This window comes from Lactuca virosa, chromosome 4 (assembly GCF_052849685.1).
Source record: "Lactuca virosa cultivar CGN04683 chromosome 4, Lactuca_virosa_CGN04683_v6, whole genome shotgun sequence".
NCBI lineage: Eukaryota > Viridiplantae > Streptophyta > Magnoliopsida > Asterales > Asteraceae > Lactuca > Lactuca virosa.
In genome coordinates, this window is record NC_136429.1 from 106,337,763 (window position 1) to 106,350,143 (window position 12,381).

Consider the following 12,381-nt stretch of genomic DNA (forward strand, 5'->3'; position numbering starts at 1 on the left):
TATTTATCTCGGACTTGGTCAAGAAGATCCCAGATATGTTCATTTCAGTAGTGAGAGTTGTGAATCGTTGCACCTGTGCCTCCAAGGTTTCTTCGGGAATGTAGTTAAACATGTTGAATTTCTGTCGCAACATATCCTGGCGGCTTTCCTTCATGTCTTCATTTCCTTCATACACCTCAATCAAGGCTTCCCACAAAGCTTTAGCTGAAGTATACTCTCTGAAACCTTGAGCTATATCAGGAGATAAAGCCATGGTCAGAGTGGCCAAAGCCCTTTCCTGTTCTTCAACTTTCTCAAAATCTTCATCTGTATAGTGCTCAATTTCTTTGTCAATCACTTGTCCTGCAACAGTGATGGTAATTCGGACAGGACCCTTAATGATGCTTCTCCAAAGTTTGAAGTCTTTCATTTTAATATACTTCTCAAACCGGTATTTCCATTCAGGAAAACCATCTGCAGACAGCAGTCTTGGAATACGTGTGGTTGTGCCCATGACAGTATCCAGTTCATGATGATGTCTTTGACTTTGATAATCCAGTGATTATTAAAATTTAAAACAAGAAGAATGTCAATACTGAGTTTCCGGTCAAGGAGTTTACGGCCGTAAACTGAGTTTACGGTCGGATTTACGGTCTGAGTGTTTACGGTCTTGTGTTTACGGTTTTTGAAGCTTAGTTTACGGTTATTGAAGATGCTTTGTTTATGGTCCAAGAACACAGTTTACGGTCTTTGAATGTTCTTGAGTTTACGGCTGTAAACTGAGTTTACGGTCGTAATCTCTTGGCAGTAAACTCCCAGAAGTTCTCGAAAACACGATTTTGGAGTAGATTCGATCCCTTTTAGCAGTGAAAATACCAAATCCAATCTCGAATAGTGAGGAATACGGCCGAAAACTCGATTGAATGATGCTTTGACACCGGTTTTGCTCTGATACCAATTGTAAGGTCCTAAAACGGATCTTACCAGTGATCAAACAATCAAACAATCAACAAGAACAAGAATTGGAGTAGAAGTAGAATAGAATCAAGCTTGCACACGCTTTATAACTTGAAAACGTCGGGTACAACTTGCTTACAGTGACCGTGAACTCTCTAGCATCAACAACCAATAATGACCTACAACACCTCTATATATAGGGAACTTGGGCCGGAAACTGGGTTTACGGCCGTAAACATACAACTGGGCCGTAAACTACTAATTAATCCACTAAACCGACATAAATACACAAAAGAACTATTACAATGAAAAGCCTAGCCCAAACCACTAACTGGACCCTTCAGAATCAGACTAGTAAAGTTGAAACTAGGGTTTTATCGAACACCAGATACACCGTCGACAAGAAGAAGACCGCTTCTATATATTCGACAAAAGCGGAAACCCTAATGGATTCTTCAAACATAAGAGATGCGTATATATTACATAGTCTCCTGTTCTGATACCAATTAATGTGATTATTGCGCTATTAGATCGATAGATTCAAAACAGATGAACAAGAATGAAGCAATCAAAGAACACAAGGATGGATCAAAAGATGTCGAATGATTAATATCTCACACCTCAGAAGAGCTCGATGAAGAACTTCGACTGTAGAGGTGTGTTTAGGGTTACAATGCAAAAGCTATTAATTCGAACGCCCAGCCTAAAGCTATACATGCATGCAAAATATATAGGCTAACCCTAATGCTTAAACCACGGTTGGACAGGCCCAAACCGGGTAATCAAAATATCAACATTAAGCCCATATGACGCAACACTCTAGACCCAACAGTTGGGTTGACTGGGAGTCAACTTTGACTTTGGCTTTGACCAGGGGTAAAATTGTCATTTTACCCTAAAGAGGATAGCATATTCTGATTAAGTGTTATTATGGAATTGATAGTCGGAGAGTCGCCGGAGCAGCAGACAGGGATTCCTCACTCAAGTTTTCAGCAGTCAGTCTTTCAAGGTGAGTTTCCTTCAGTAGGAACGGGTCTACGGCACCAAGGTCGGCCCGTATATGTGATGTGTTAGTAGTTGAGTGTGGGCGGGGACCGAATCTCATAGTAGCTAGAGTGGGTGGGGCCCAATACCGATAGTATTATTTTGAGTATAGATATGTGATTGTTTGGTAGATATACTTGTTGTCTGTGTGATACTTGTATGCTTGTTAGTAGCGGAGTGTGGGCGGGACCCGAATCTCCTAGACAGCGGAGTGTGGGCGGGACCCAAATCTCCTAGACAGCAGAGTGTGGGCGGGGCCCGAATCTCCTAGATAGGGGACTATGGGTGGGGCCCGGATCTCCATGAGAGTGGGCGGGGCCCGTATCTCCTAGTTGCATGATATTTGTATGGTATGTGGTAGTTTGGGAACTCACTAAGCTTCGTGATTACAGTTTTTAGTTTTGGTTTCAGGTACTTCCACTAGCAAGGGGAAGGGCTCGGGATGATCGCATGGCACACACCACAGCTTCAGCCTGGGATGTTTAGACTCTGATATTTTCATATGATTTGATAAAGTATTTGACACGATGTTTTGAGATACACGATTTATGGTTTTCTTTATGATGAAGGATGACTTATGGTTTTATTATAAATGATTTTAAAAAGAACTTTTTGGTTTGTATTCTTGGGATGTTATACTGGGCCTAAGGTGGCTCTGCCCTTGTCTTCAAGGACCACCATCACAATCACCGTACCGCCACCCTAACGCCGTCGGAAACACCGGATGGTCGCCATGGTCATTAGAACCACCAAAACGCCGCCGTCAATTGGATGGCCACCTGATCAGAGCGAACCACCTCCGGAATGCTTGTTCACCGCCACCTAACGCCGAAAACGACATTCATCTATCCCTCATCTTCTCGAATCGTCACCTGATCTTGTTATTCTGGCACCGCAACGGCCATCGGATCTTGTTTAGCCGTCATTAGATCTTTTGTTTCATCTGATTTGAAGCAAAAAACAGATATGTTCCCCTCTCTAGTTCTTGTTCCCCTCTTTAGTTCTAATCTTTTACAGCCGCAAAAATCGAGAACAAAAAGCTACTCTTTCTTTCTTCCTTCACCTCTACGACAGTGGTCCGACTACGGCGGTCCGACGATGGCGGTATGACGATAATGGTGGCTTAATGAAGATGACAACTAAGATCAGCACTAGAAGCATATGTTGAATTAGTTGACGGTGAACCCTAATTAGTATCTGAAGAGCAAGTTCGGAGCGTAGTTGTCCAACGAAAACAAGTGAATATTGACTTCATCAACAAAACACATGAAGAAAAGGAGAAAATAAGCAATTTTGATCCGATGGCATCAAAATCATGATGTTCTTTTTTCACGTAATCAACAGAAACGGTAAAAAAGTAAATATGTTTCCGGCGCTTTTGCACCTACCCATTAAACCTCTAATAAATTATTGAATTTAATTTCAATGTGAAAGTATGTCTCGAGGCTCTCCTATAAGCCATTCATTTTATATTCTATTTACTTTGTCGTTCTTTGCTTTGTGGCAGTATTAACTTATATCAATTAGACAAATGAAATGCTTAAATATAATTATCTTTAATTTTAATTTTAGTTTTTGTTTATTTGATTATTAAGCAAGACCCAATTAGAGACTACTAACACTGTAGTCTCACCTCGGATGGATCTTTCATTGTCAAGGCTCTAAGGAAAATTTGGGATTTCAGTCCGCCGATTGCTAATGGTAAGTTTACTTGGCTAAAATAAATTCCAATTAAGGTGATGTGCTTTATTTGGCGAGCAAGAATGGGTAAAATCTCTTCAGCCACTGCTTTATCATCCAGAGGGGTAGTTTTGGAAACTAATTTATGCAGTCACTGTGGGACCATGGAGGAAAGTGCCGATCATGCATTAGTTGGATGTGAGTATGCCTGTTTGGTACTAGATTGCACTCTGAAATGGTGCGGGGTTCCAATATCTAATTTCCAAACGGTATACAATATCATAGATTATGCCAACAACTGGTTTGACTGCCCTCAAAAAAAACAAATTGCTTCTGGGAATATGTTACGCTTCACTTTGGTGCATTTGGAAGGCCCGAAATGATAGAATCTTCAACATGAAGCGGCTGCCTCCCTCCAACTGTGAAGATATCATCCAATCCACTTCGTTTCTTTGGATTAAAAATAGGAGAAATAGAACCAATATGGTGTGGGCTAAATGGTGTGAATGTCCCTTCTTTTGTTTGTAATCTTTTTCTGCTGTTTGTAACTTTTATTGCTCTTCTAGTCATTTGCTAGAAGTTGCTTTCTATTTATATATCTATTTGCCAGTTCCAAAAAAAAAAATTAGGATTCATAAATTTATTTTACTAAGTAGGGTAGGATGTATGTATGTTGAAGAAATTTAACTTTAGCAATTATACTTTAAATAAGCCATAAAGTTTTCTTAACATTTTAAAACAATCAAGAAAATTAAATTCCACGCCAATATCTATCGAAAGTAAATTTCTCTTAAAAGTGAAAATGAAATATGATTATCGTTCCGATATATTTTATAGTTTACTTGAAAAATAGGATAAAATATGATCATCATTCTAAAAGAAATTATATCATCATTTATTCAGACCTTTTCTAATGTATGATATTTATAATAATTTATGATACTATATATATATATATATATATATATATATATATATATATATATATAATCAAATGTGATTAAATTTATGAGAAACATTATTGAATCAAAAACGCGAAAACAAATATTTAGATACATATACTCACATGTTATTCTATGTATCTAATCACATATGATTGATGTGGACAATATTTGTTCTCGTGTATTTAATCACATGTGATTATATGTATCAAACCACATATGATTTATGAGCGCAATATTTGTTTTTGTGTTCTTGATTTAAAAGTTGTTATTTGTCCATTTTAATCATATGTGATTAAATACATATAATCAAATGTGATTAAATACATGAGGAAATTATTGAATTGAAACTTCGAAAACGAAACTTGTCTATTTAAATAATATGTGATTAGATACATATAATCACATGTGATTATATGTACTTAATCACATATGATTTATGTGATTAAACATATATATATATATATAATCACATATGATTTATGTGATTGTATGTATTTAAATACATGAGAATAACTATTGAATTGCATTTGATTTATGTGGAGAAGAGTCATTATCACGTTCTCGATTCAATAATTGTTCTTTGTCATCTTTAATTATATGTGATTAAATACATCTAATCACATGTGATTATATGTTTCTAATCACATATGATTTAGATGGACAAAAAAGAATATTGTCTATATAAATCATATGTGATTGGATACATATAATCATATGTGATTATATAAAAAAGAACAACCATTGAATCAAAAACGTGAAAACAAATCTTTTTTCATATTAATCATAAGTGATTAAATAAATATAATTATATATGATTAAATAAATGAGAAAAATTATTAAATGAAAATCTTGAAAATGAATGTTTTTTTATATAAATCATATGTGATTAGATACATATAATCACATGTGATTATATGTATTTAATCACATGTGATTTATGTGATTAAATACATATAATCACATACGATTTATGCCATTATATGCATTTAATCACATATGGTGTTGGTGGTTGCAGGTACTGGGTGGTGGCCGTGTGGTGGAGATGAGTGGTGGTGTGTGGTGGGTTGTAGTGGTGGTGGATGTGGGGGAGGGTGATGAGTAGTAGTAATGGGTGGTGGTGGTAGGTGGTGAGTGATACAGGTCGTGGTTAATAGTTGGTTTGTGGTGGTTGTGAATGGTAGTGGGTGGTGGTTGTGATGGTGATAGGTGGTAGGTGGTGGTGAAGGGTGATGTGTGGGGGTGGGTGTGGGAGTGATGGCTATGATGGGTGGTGGATGGTTCGGTGGTGGTGGTGTTGATGGGTGGGTGATGGTAGGTTGTGGTGGCTTGTGGTGATGTTTGGTGATGGTGGTAGGTGGTGGGTGGTGATGGTGGTAGGTGGTGATGATGTGGATGGGTGGTGGTTGGTGGTGGAGATGGTGGTGGTAAGTTGTGGTGATGGTGGTGACGGGTGGTGGTGATAATAGGTAGAGGCGGGTGGTGGTGTTGGTGGGTGGGGGAGTGGGTGGCGGTGGAGGTGTTGGTGTCGGGTGGTGGTAGTGGGTGGGAGGTGGTGATGGGTGGTGGTTGGTGGGTATTGGTGCCAGTAATGGTGGTAAGGGTGATGGTGGCGGGTGGTGGTGATGGGTGGTGGTGGCGGATGGTGGTGGTGGTAATGGACTATCTCGGGACCCATAAACTGCTTTTTTCTAGCTTCAAGCCAACAAGACGGTGTACGACACTTATGTCCGTACAAGGCTTTATAAGGTGTCATCTTAATGCTCAAATGGTAACTATTGTTGTAGTAAAACTCTACTAGGGGTAGATGGTCATCCCAGTTACCTTGGAATTCTAGGGTTCATGCTCTTAACATATCTTCCAATGTTTGAATTGTCCTCTCAGTCTGAACATCATTATGTGGATTGTAGGATGTACTTAAACACAACTTTGTACCCATTTCTTCTTGTAGGCTGTTCCAAAACCTCAATGTGAAATGACTGTCATAATCCGACACAATCGTTAGGGGAACTCCGTGAAGTCTTACTATCTCTTTCACATAGAAATATGTGATCTTATCCATATACCATCTCTCATTGGAAGCTATGAAGTGTGCACTCTTTGTGAATTGATCCATGATTACCCAAATCATGTCGTGACTATTTTTCGTCCTAGGTATTTTAGTCACAAAATCCATGGTGATGTCTTCCCATTTACCCATGGGTACAGGTAGAGGTTCCAAACTCTCATACGGTTTCTAATGTTGCTCTTTAACTCTTGCGCAGGTCACACACTCAACCATATACTTTGCAACGCCGGTCTTTATCGTCGGCCACCAATAGTAAGGTTTCAGATCCCTATACATCTTGGTACTGTCGGGATGAATTGAGTGCATGGTCTTGTGGGCTTCTTCCATTGGAAGATCTCTTATTCCTCCCATCTTAGGCACCTAAATCCTATTTTGGAATACCTTTAATCCTTGACTGTTTATACCGAATTCCAACGTTTTGCCTAAACACTCTTCTTTTCGGTTATTTCCTTCCAAAGCTTCCTCCAGAGCTTTCTTAATACTCTCTAAAATTGTTAAGACAATCTCAATTCTTAATGTCATTGATTCTTCTTTTCTATATTTATCTTTCTACTCAAAGCATCTACTACGACGTTCGCCTTACCAGGGTGGTAAAGTATCTCACAGTCGTAGTCCTTGAGTAATTCTAGCTAGCATCTTTGTCTCATATTCAACTCCTTTTGATCGAATAGATACTGGAGACTCTTATGATCAATGTAAAGCTTACACTCCGTGCCATAAAGATAATGCATTCATATCTTTAATGCAAACACTACCTCTGCCAACTCCAAATCATGAGTGGGGTAGTTCTTCTCGTGCTCTTTCAGCTGTCGAGATGCATAGGCGATTATTTTATCTCTCTTGGTCAGAACACAACCTAACCCAACTCCAGATGCATCACTATAAACTACAAAGTCTACAACTCTGTCAGGTAAAGAAAGAATCGGTGCTTCACACAACTTCTTCTTTAATTCCCCGAAAGCTTCTTCGTGCTTCTCACTCCATGTATATGTAGCCCCTTTATGAGTCAAAGTTGTTAATCGATCAGCTATCAAAGAAAAGTTGTGGATAAATCTTTTATAATATCCAGCTAATCCTCGAAAGCTTCGAATCTCGGTGGGACTTTTTGGTCGTTCCCACTTCATCACACTTTCAATCTTTGTTGGGTCAACCATTATTCCTTCTTGGTTAACTACATGACCCAAGAATTGGACTTCTAACATTTCTCTTAAGTGCTTGCCATGCTCTTGCTAGATCTTTGAATATACGAGAATGTCATCGATAAAAAATATTATGAATTTGTCTAGGAAAGGTTTACAGACCCTATTCATTAAATCTATAAATGTTGTTGGAGCATTGGTTAGTCCAAACGACATAACCAAAAACTCATAGTGTCCATATCTCGTTTTGAAGGCAGTCTTTTCTATATCTTGCTCTCTCACCTTCAGCTGATGATATCCTGACCTAATAAATCCCTTGTCCAACAAATCCTGAATTTTATCATTAGCTCTTTCATCTCCTTCGGTGCTAATCGATATGGGGCTTTCGCTATAGGTGTGGTTCCTGGGAACAAGTCTATCCTAAACTCTACTTGTCTATCAGGAGGTAATCTAGGAAGATCATCGGGAAAGACTTTCGAAAAGTCGCACACCACGGGTATCATTTGCATTTCATTCTTCTCTTTCTCTGCATTGATCACGAACGCCAAGTACGATGTACACCCTTTCGATAAAAATTTTCTAGCTTTCATCAGGGAGATGATTCCAGAATTTATTCTATGTTTACGGTTCTCTTCCAGGTGGTTTGATCACTACAATCTTCTTTCTACACTTGATGTCATCATCGTTCACACTAAGCCAATCCATCCCTAATACTATGTCAAAGTTGTTTAACTCAATAGGAAACAATTACTCATGGAATTTATTCCTATTCAAGTAGATGATGATGTTCTTAATACAATCACTAACATTTATGAATTTTCCACTAGCAACTTCTACTACTAGAGCACTATCTACTTTATCTACAGGCAATGCTAGTCTTCTACCAAATTTATGCGATATAAAGGAGTAATTAGCTCCAGAATCAAACAGTATATTGGCAGGAAATCCATTAACAAGAAAGGTATCTGAATCGACATCTGTTCCCTCCCTTGTTGCTTCCATTGTCATTTGGAATGCTCTCGCCTTTGGCCTAGGCGGCACATTAGGCTTTGTATCCTCGTTCTTCTTCGGGCAGTCTTTCACAATATGCTATTCTTCACTACATCCGTAACACACCTTCTTGTTGGATGTACACTTATTGGTGTAATGACCAGTTCTCCTACACTTATAACAGGTCAACTCTTCGCCATATTTCCCTGAGTGTTTCTTCTTGCACTTCTCGCACCATTTTTCTTATCCTCCACCTCCAAACTTTTTGGAACCATATTTTGAAAATATTCTCTTCATGTTGGACCTTGAAGATCCATCAAAACTCATTTTCTCTCTAACTTATGTCCTCTCCAAACCCTTCTCCCGAAGTTGGGTCTCCACATTCTTGGCTGCTCTAACGGATGTCTTTAAAGTAGTCACCATCTTTACGGTTGGACCAAATTCCGTTGGTCATCCATTAGCAAACCTCTCTATCTTGGAGAATTCGGTTGGGAACAAGTAGGGAATAGCTTCATCTTTTCGGTGAATGTGGTGGCATACTCATCAAAGCTCATCTTCCCCTTCTTCATGTTCTGAAACTCGTTGTTCAGGTATATCAGATCCACCTTCGAGCAGTACTGCATCTTCAACTGCTCCAGGAATGCCCTACCAAGACATCCTCAAGGCTTCTCCCTGCGAGATTGTATTCGCAAACAACTTCCACCAACTTAAAACTTTGGTATTCAGTTGCCTGACTACCAAGATGGTTTTCTGCAGTTGCAGCTCTCAAGTATCATCTCCATCTCGGAGATTTGGTCCATAATCTCTATTGGTTTTGGGTTTCCAGAAAGACTTGGTGGTTTGGCACCCATGAAGTCATTATACTTACACTCATCCTTGTCAATCCCTCTATTCGGATTGTTTCTCCTTACCGTTGGGGGTTCCGCTTGACTTACACTCCAGCTGTAATTTCCTTTCTCTGTCTGCTCCTCTCCCAAATCATGTTGCATAAAGGGTGATGTAGGTTATCTTCCATTTCCCGGAGTAGATGCCTTGTATCCTCTATATGACGCTCTAGCATCATCTGCATCATTGCATGTACTCCTGCCTTCGTCATTGGCTCGGGTGTAGCTGCTACCTCTGGTGCACGCTCAATCACTCGTGGTTCTGGCTGCTGGTTTCCATTAATGTTTCCTAATCCGATGTGTGTTCTCACCATGACATTCTATATACCAAATCAGACGTTTAGTGTACAGTGATGAGAATTAATATGGGGAAATCTTTATTTACGATAGATGTATAAATCTCCTTATTACTCCAAAAAGTTATATGTCAACTCCAATATCGTAATTAAACATTTAGAAACCTGGACACATAAAATTTCCATATCAGATCAGCAATAAACTATATATCCGATCAAATAATAGCATCCTAAAGCATATAAGGCATCTTATAACATAAATCATTTAGCACATAAAGGCAATTTAGGCATCTTCCCTAAAATAAGCTAGTGCTCGTGTCTATTCAGTCATACTTCCTAAATATAGGAGACACTCATCTCATAATCATCGCTTAGAATTCGAAGTTTAAGCATAGAAATCCTACAAATTCCTAGTTCGCTTAAACTAATGTTCTGATACCAACTGTGACATCCTCAATTTCATGGCCGCAAAAGACCGATTTATTTATGCTTATTTAAAATCAGAGTATCATTTTTGAAGAATAATATTGCAGAACTTGTTCCCGAAAACATGATAAGGATATTATCAAAGCATTTCCAAAGAAATGTATTTTATTTATATTTAAAACATTGGGATGTAATCGTCAATACAGTAAATAAGCATAAACGGAAATAATACAGGCCTTACAAACATCTATTATTCTACTAGCCTATAATCCATAAATCTCTCATCTGATTATCACACTTGTGCTCTCGTTCCACTACCTGTAATACAAGAAACTGAGTAGATCAGGCTTGGGATCCTGGTGAGCACATAGAGTTTTCAACCCACAATAACTAAATTCTTTTAATTATATATATTTTTAACAAATAATTATACCCGATTACCCGTTTCCGTTATCCTCACTCTCTGTCCCTAAAACATCTAATTCGAGGGACCTATCCTAAGGATTATCTTTGGGATAGAAATTAAATCTCAAGGGATTCCTTAGCAATATATGTCAATAAGGCAATTATAGGGGGATGGAGTACACCTGGTGACCACTTAGTTCAAAAACACCTACAGGTTGCAAGTCTGCGAGCGTTCCACTGGACTGTCTAGAATAGTATGTGGTTGTCATCTATACTCAGCTGATGACTATATGATCTTCAACTCAAGGCCTTTCATCATCTATCTCATCTTTCGTCTATCATCATCTATATCATCTTTTATCTATCCATCCCTACCCACTATATTTATAGGTATAAAAATACATATACAGTTTGAACCAAGTATAACATGTATAAATTGTTCATCTAGTATAGATATCAAGAACACAAATAATAGGCACATATAGCATGTAATTATCTTAAATACTTCATATCTTTGTGTAAGATGAAAGTAAATATGCACTCACTTGATAAAGTGATGACTCGAAACTCACACAAGGCTTTGCTTCTAGCAACTAAATTTTCCTTTGACGTAACCTAGTATCATTATCAATAAGTCTTAGCCTAATATTCTAGGTGACTGAAAATAGTCTAGACCTATCGATTATTCCAATGAATATTGATAGTCCTACCAAATAAGGATCAGCTACGCAGGACAGTTAGGTTGTAACCTCGGGATTTGTGTATGGAATGAATGAACATTGAGCAACTATATATAGGTTGTAACCTTGGGATGCATGTCGTTCAAGGGCCATGCGCACCGCACACATGATCAATGTGCTTTCCCTAGTGCGGTGCCATGTGTTGGATTCTAGCTGGTGCTACGTGGTGGCTTTTCGAACGTCGCGTGCGAGGCGCACACACGTGCAACAAATCTCAAACTTCAAAATTGCATAACTTCTTCATACGAGCTACGTATTTGATGTTCTTTATATCCACACGTAGCTATCTACGTGATCTACAACTTTCATTTAGATCCCGTTGGCTAATTGTAACTTTATTTATTTCACACAAGCTTAGACTGTTAAAGCCCGTATAAAATGCATAACTTTGTCATCTGATGTCTGTTTTCGGCTGTCTTTATATCGTTGAACTCCTAATAACAAGATCTTCAATTATCGTTTAGATCATTTCGGCTAAAAATCGGCCGATCTAAAATTCGATTTATGAGTTGTATACTGCTACGCTGAATCTTAAAAAAATCTAATGAAGTCAGATTTTGACGCTCTCCATATGTACGCTCTCTTTTTAACGACTACTATGTCTTTTGTTTAGATCACTAAGGCTAAACAATATTTTATCAAAATCTCACTTTTTACGATATACAGAGTCGTGCCGGTTTAATCACGAAACTTCAACGGATCATAACTTCTTCGTTATAAATCCGATTTAAGTGTTCCTTATATCTCTGGAATCCTTGTCACGACTTCTTCAACTTTCTTCAAGGATATTAGGTCTAAGTATTATTGTATTTTAGATGCTTATTTTATTCCT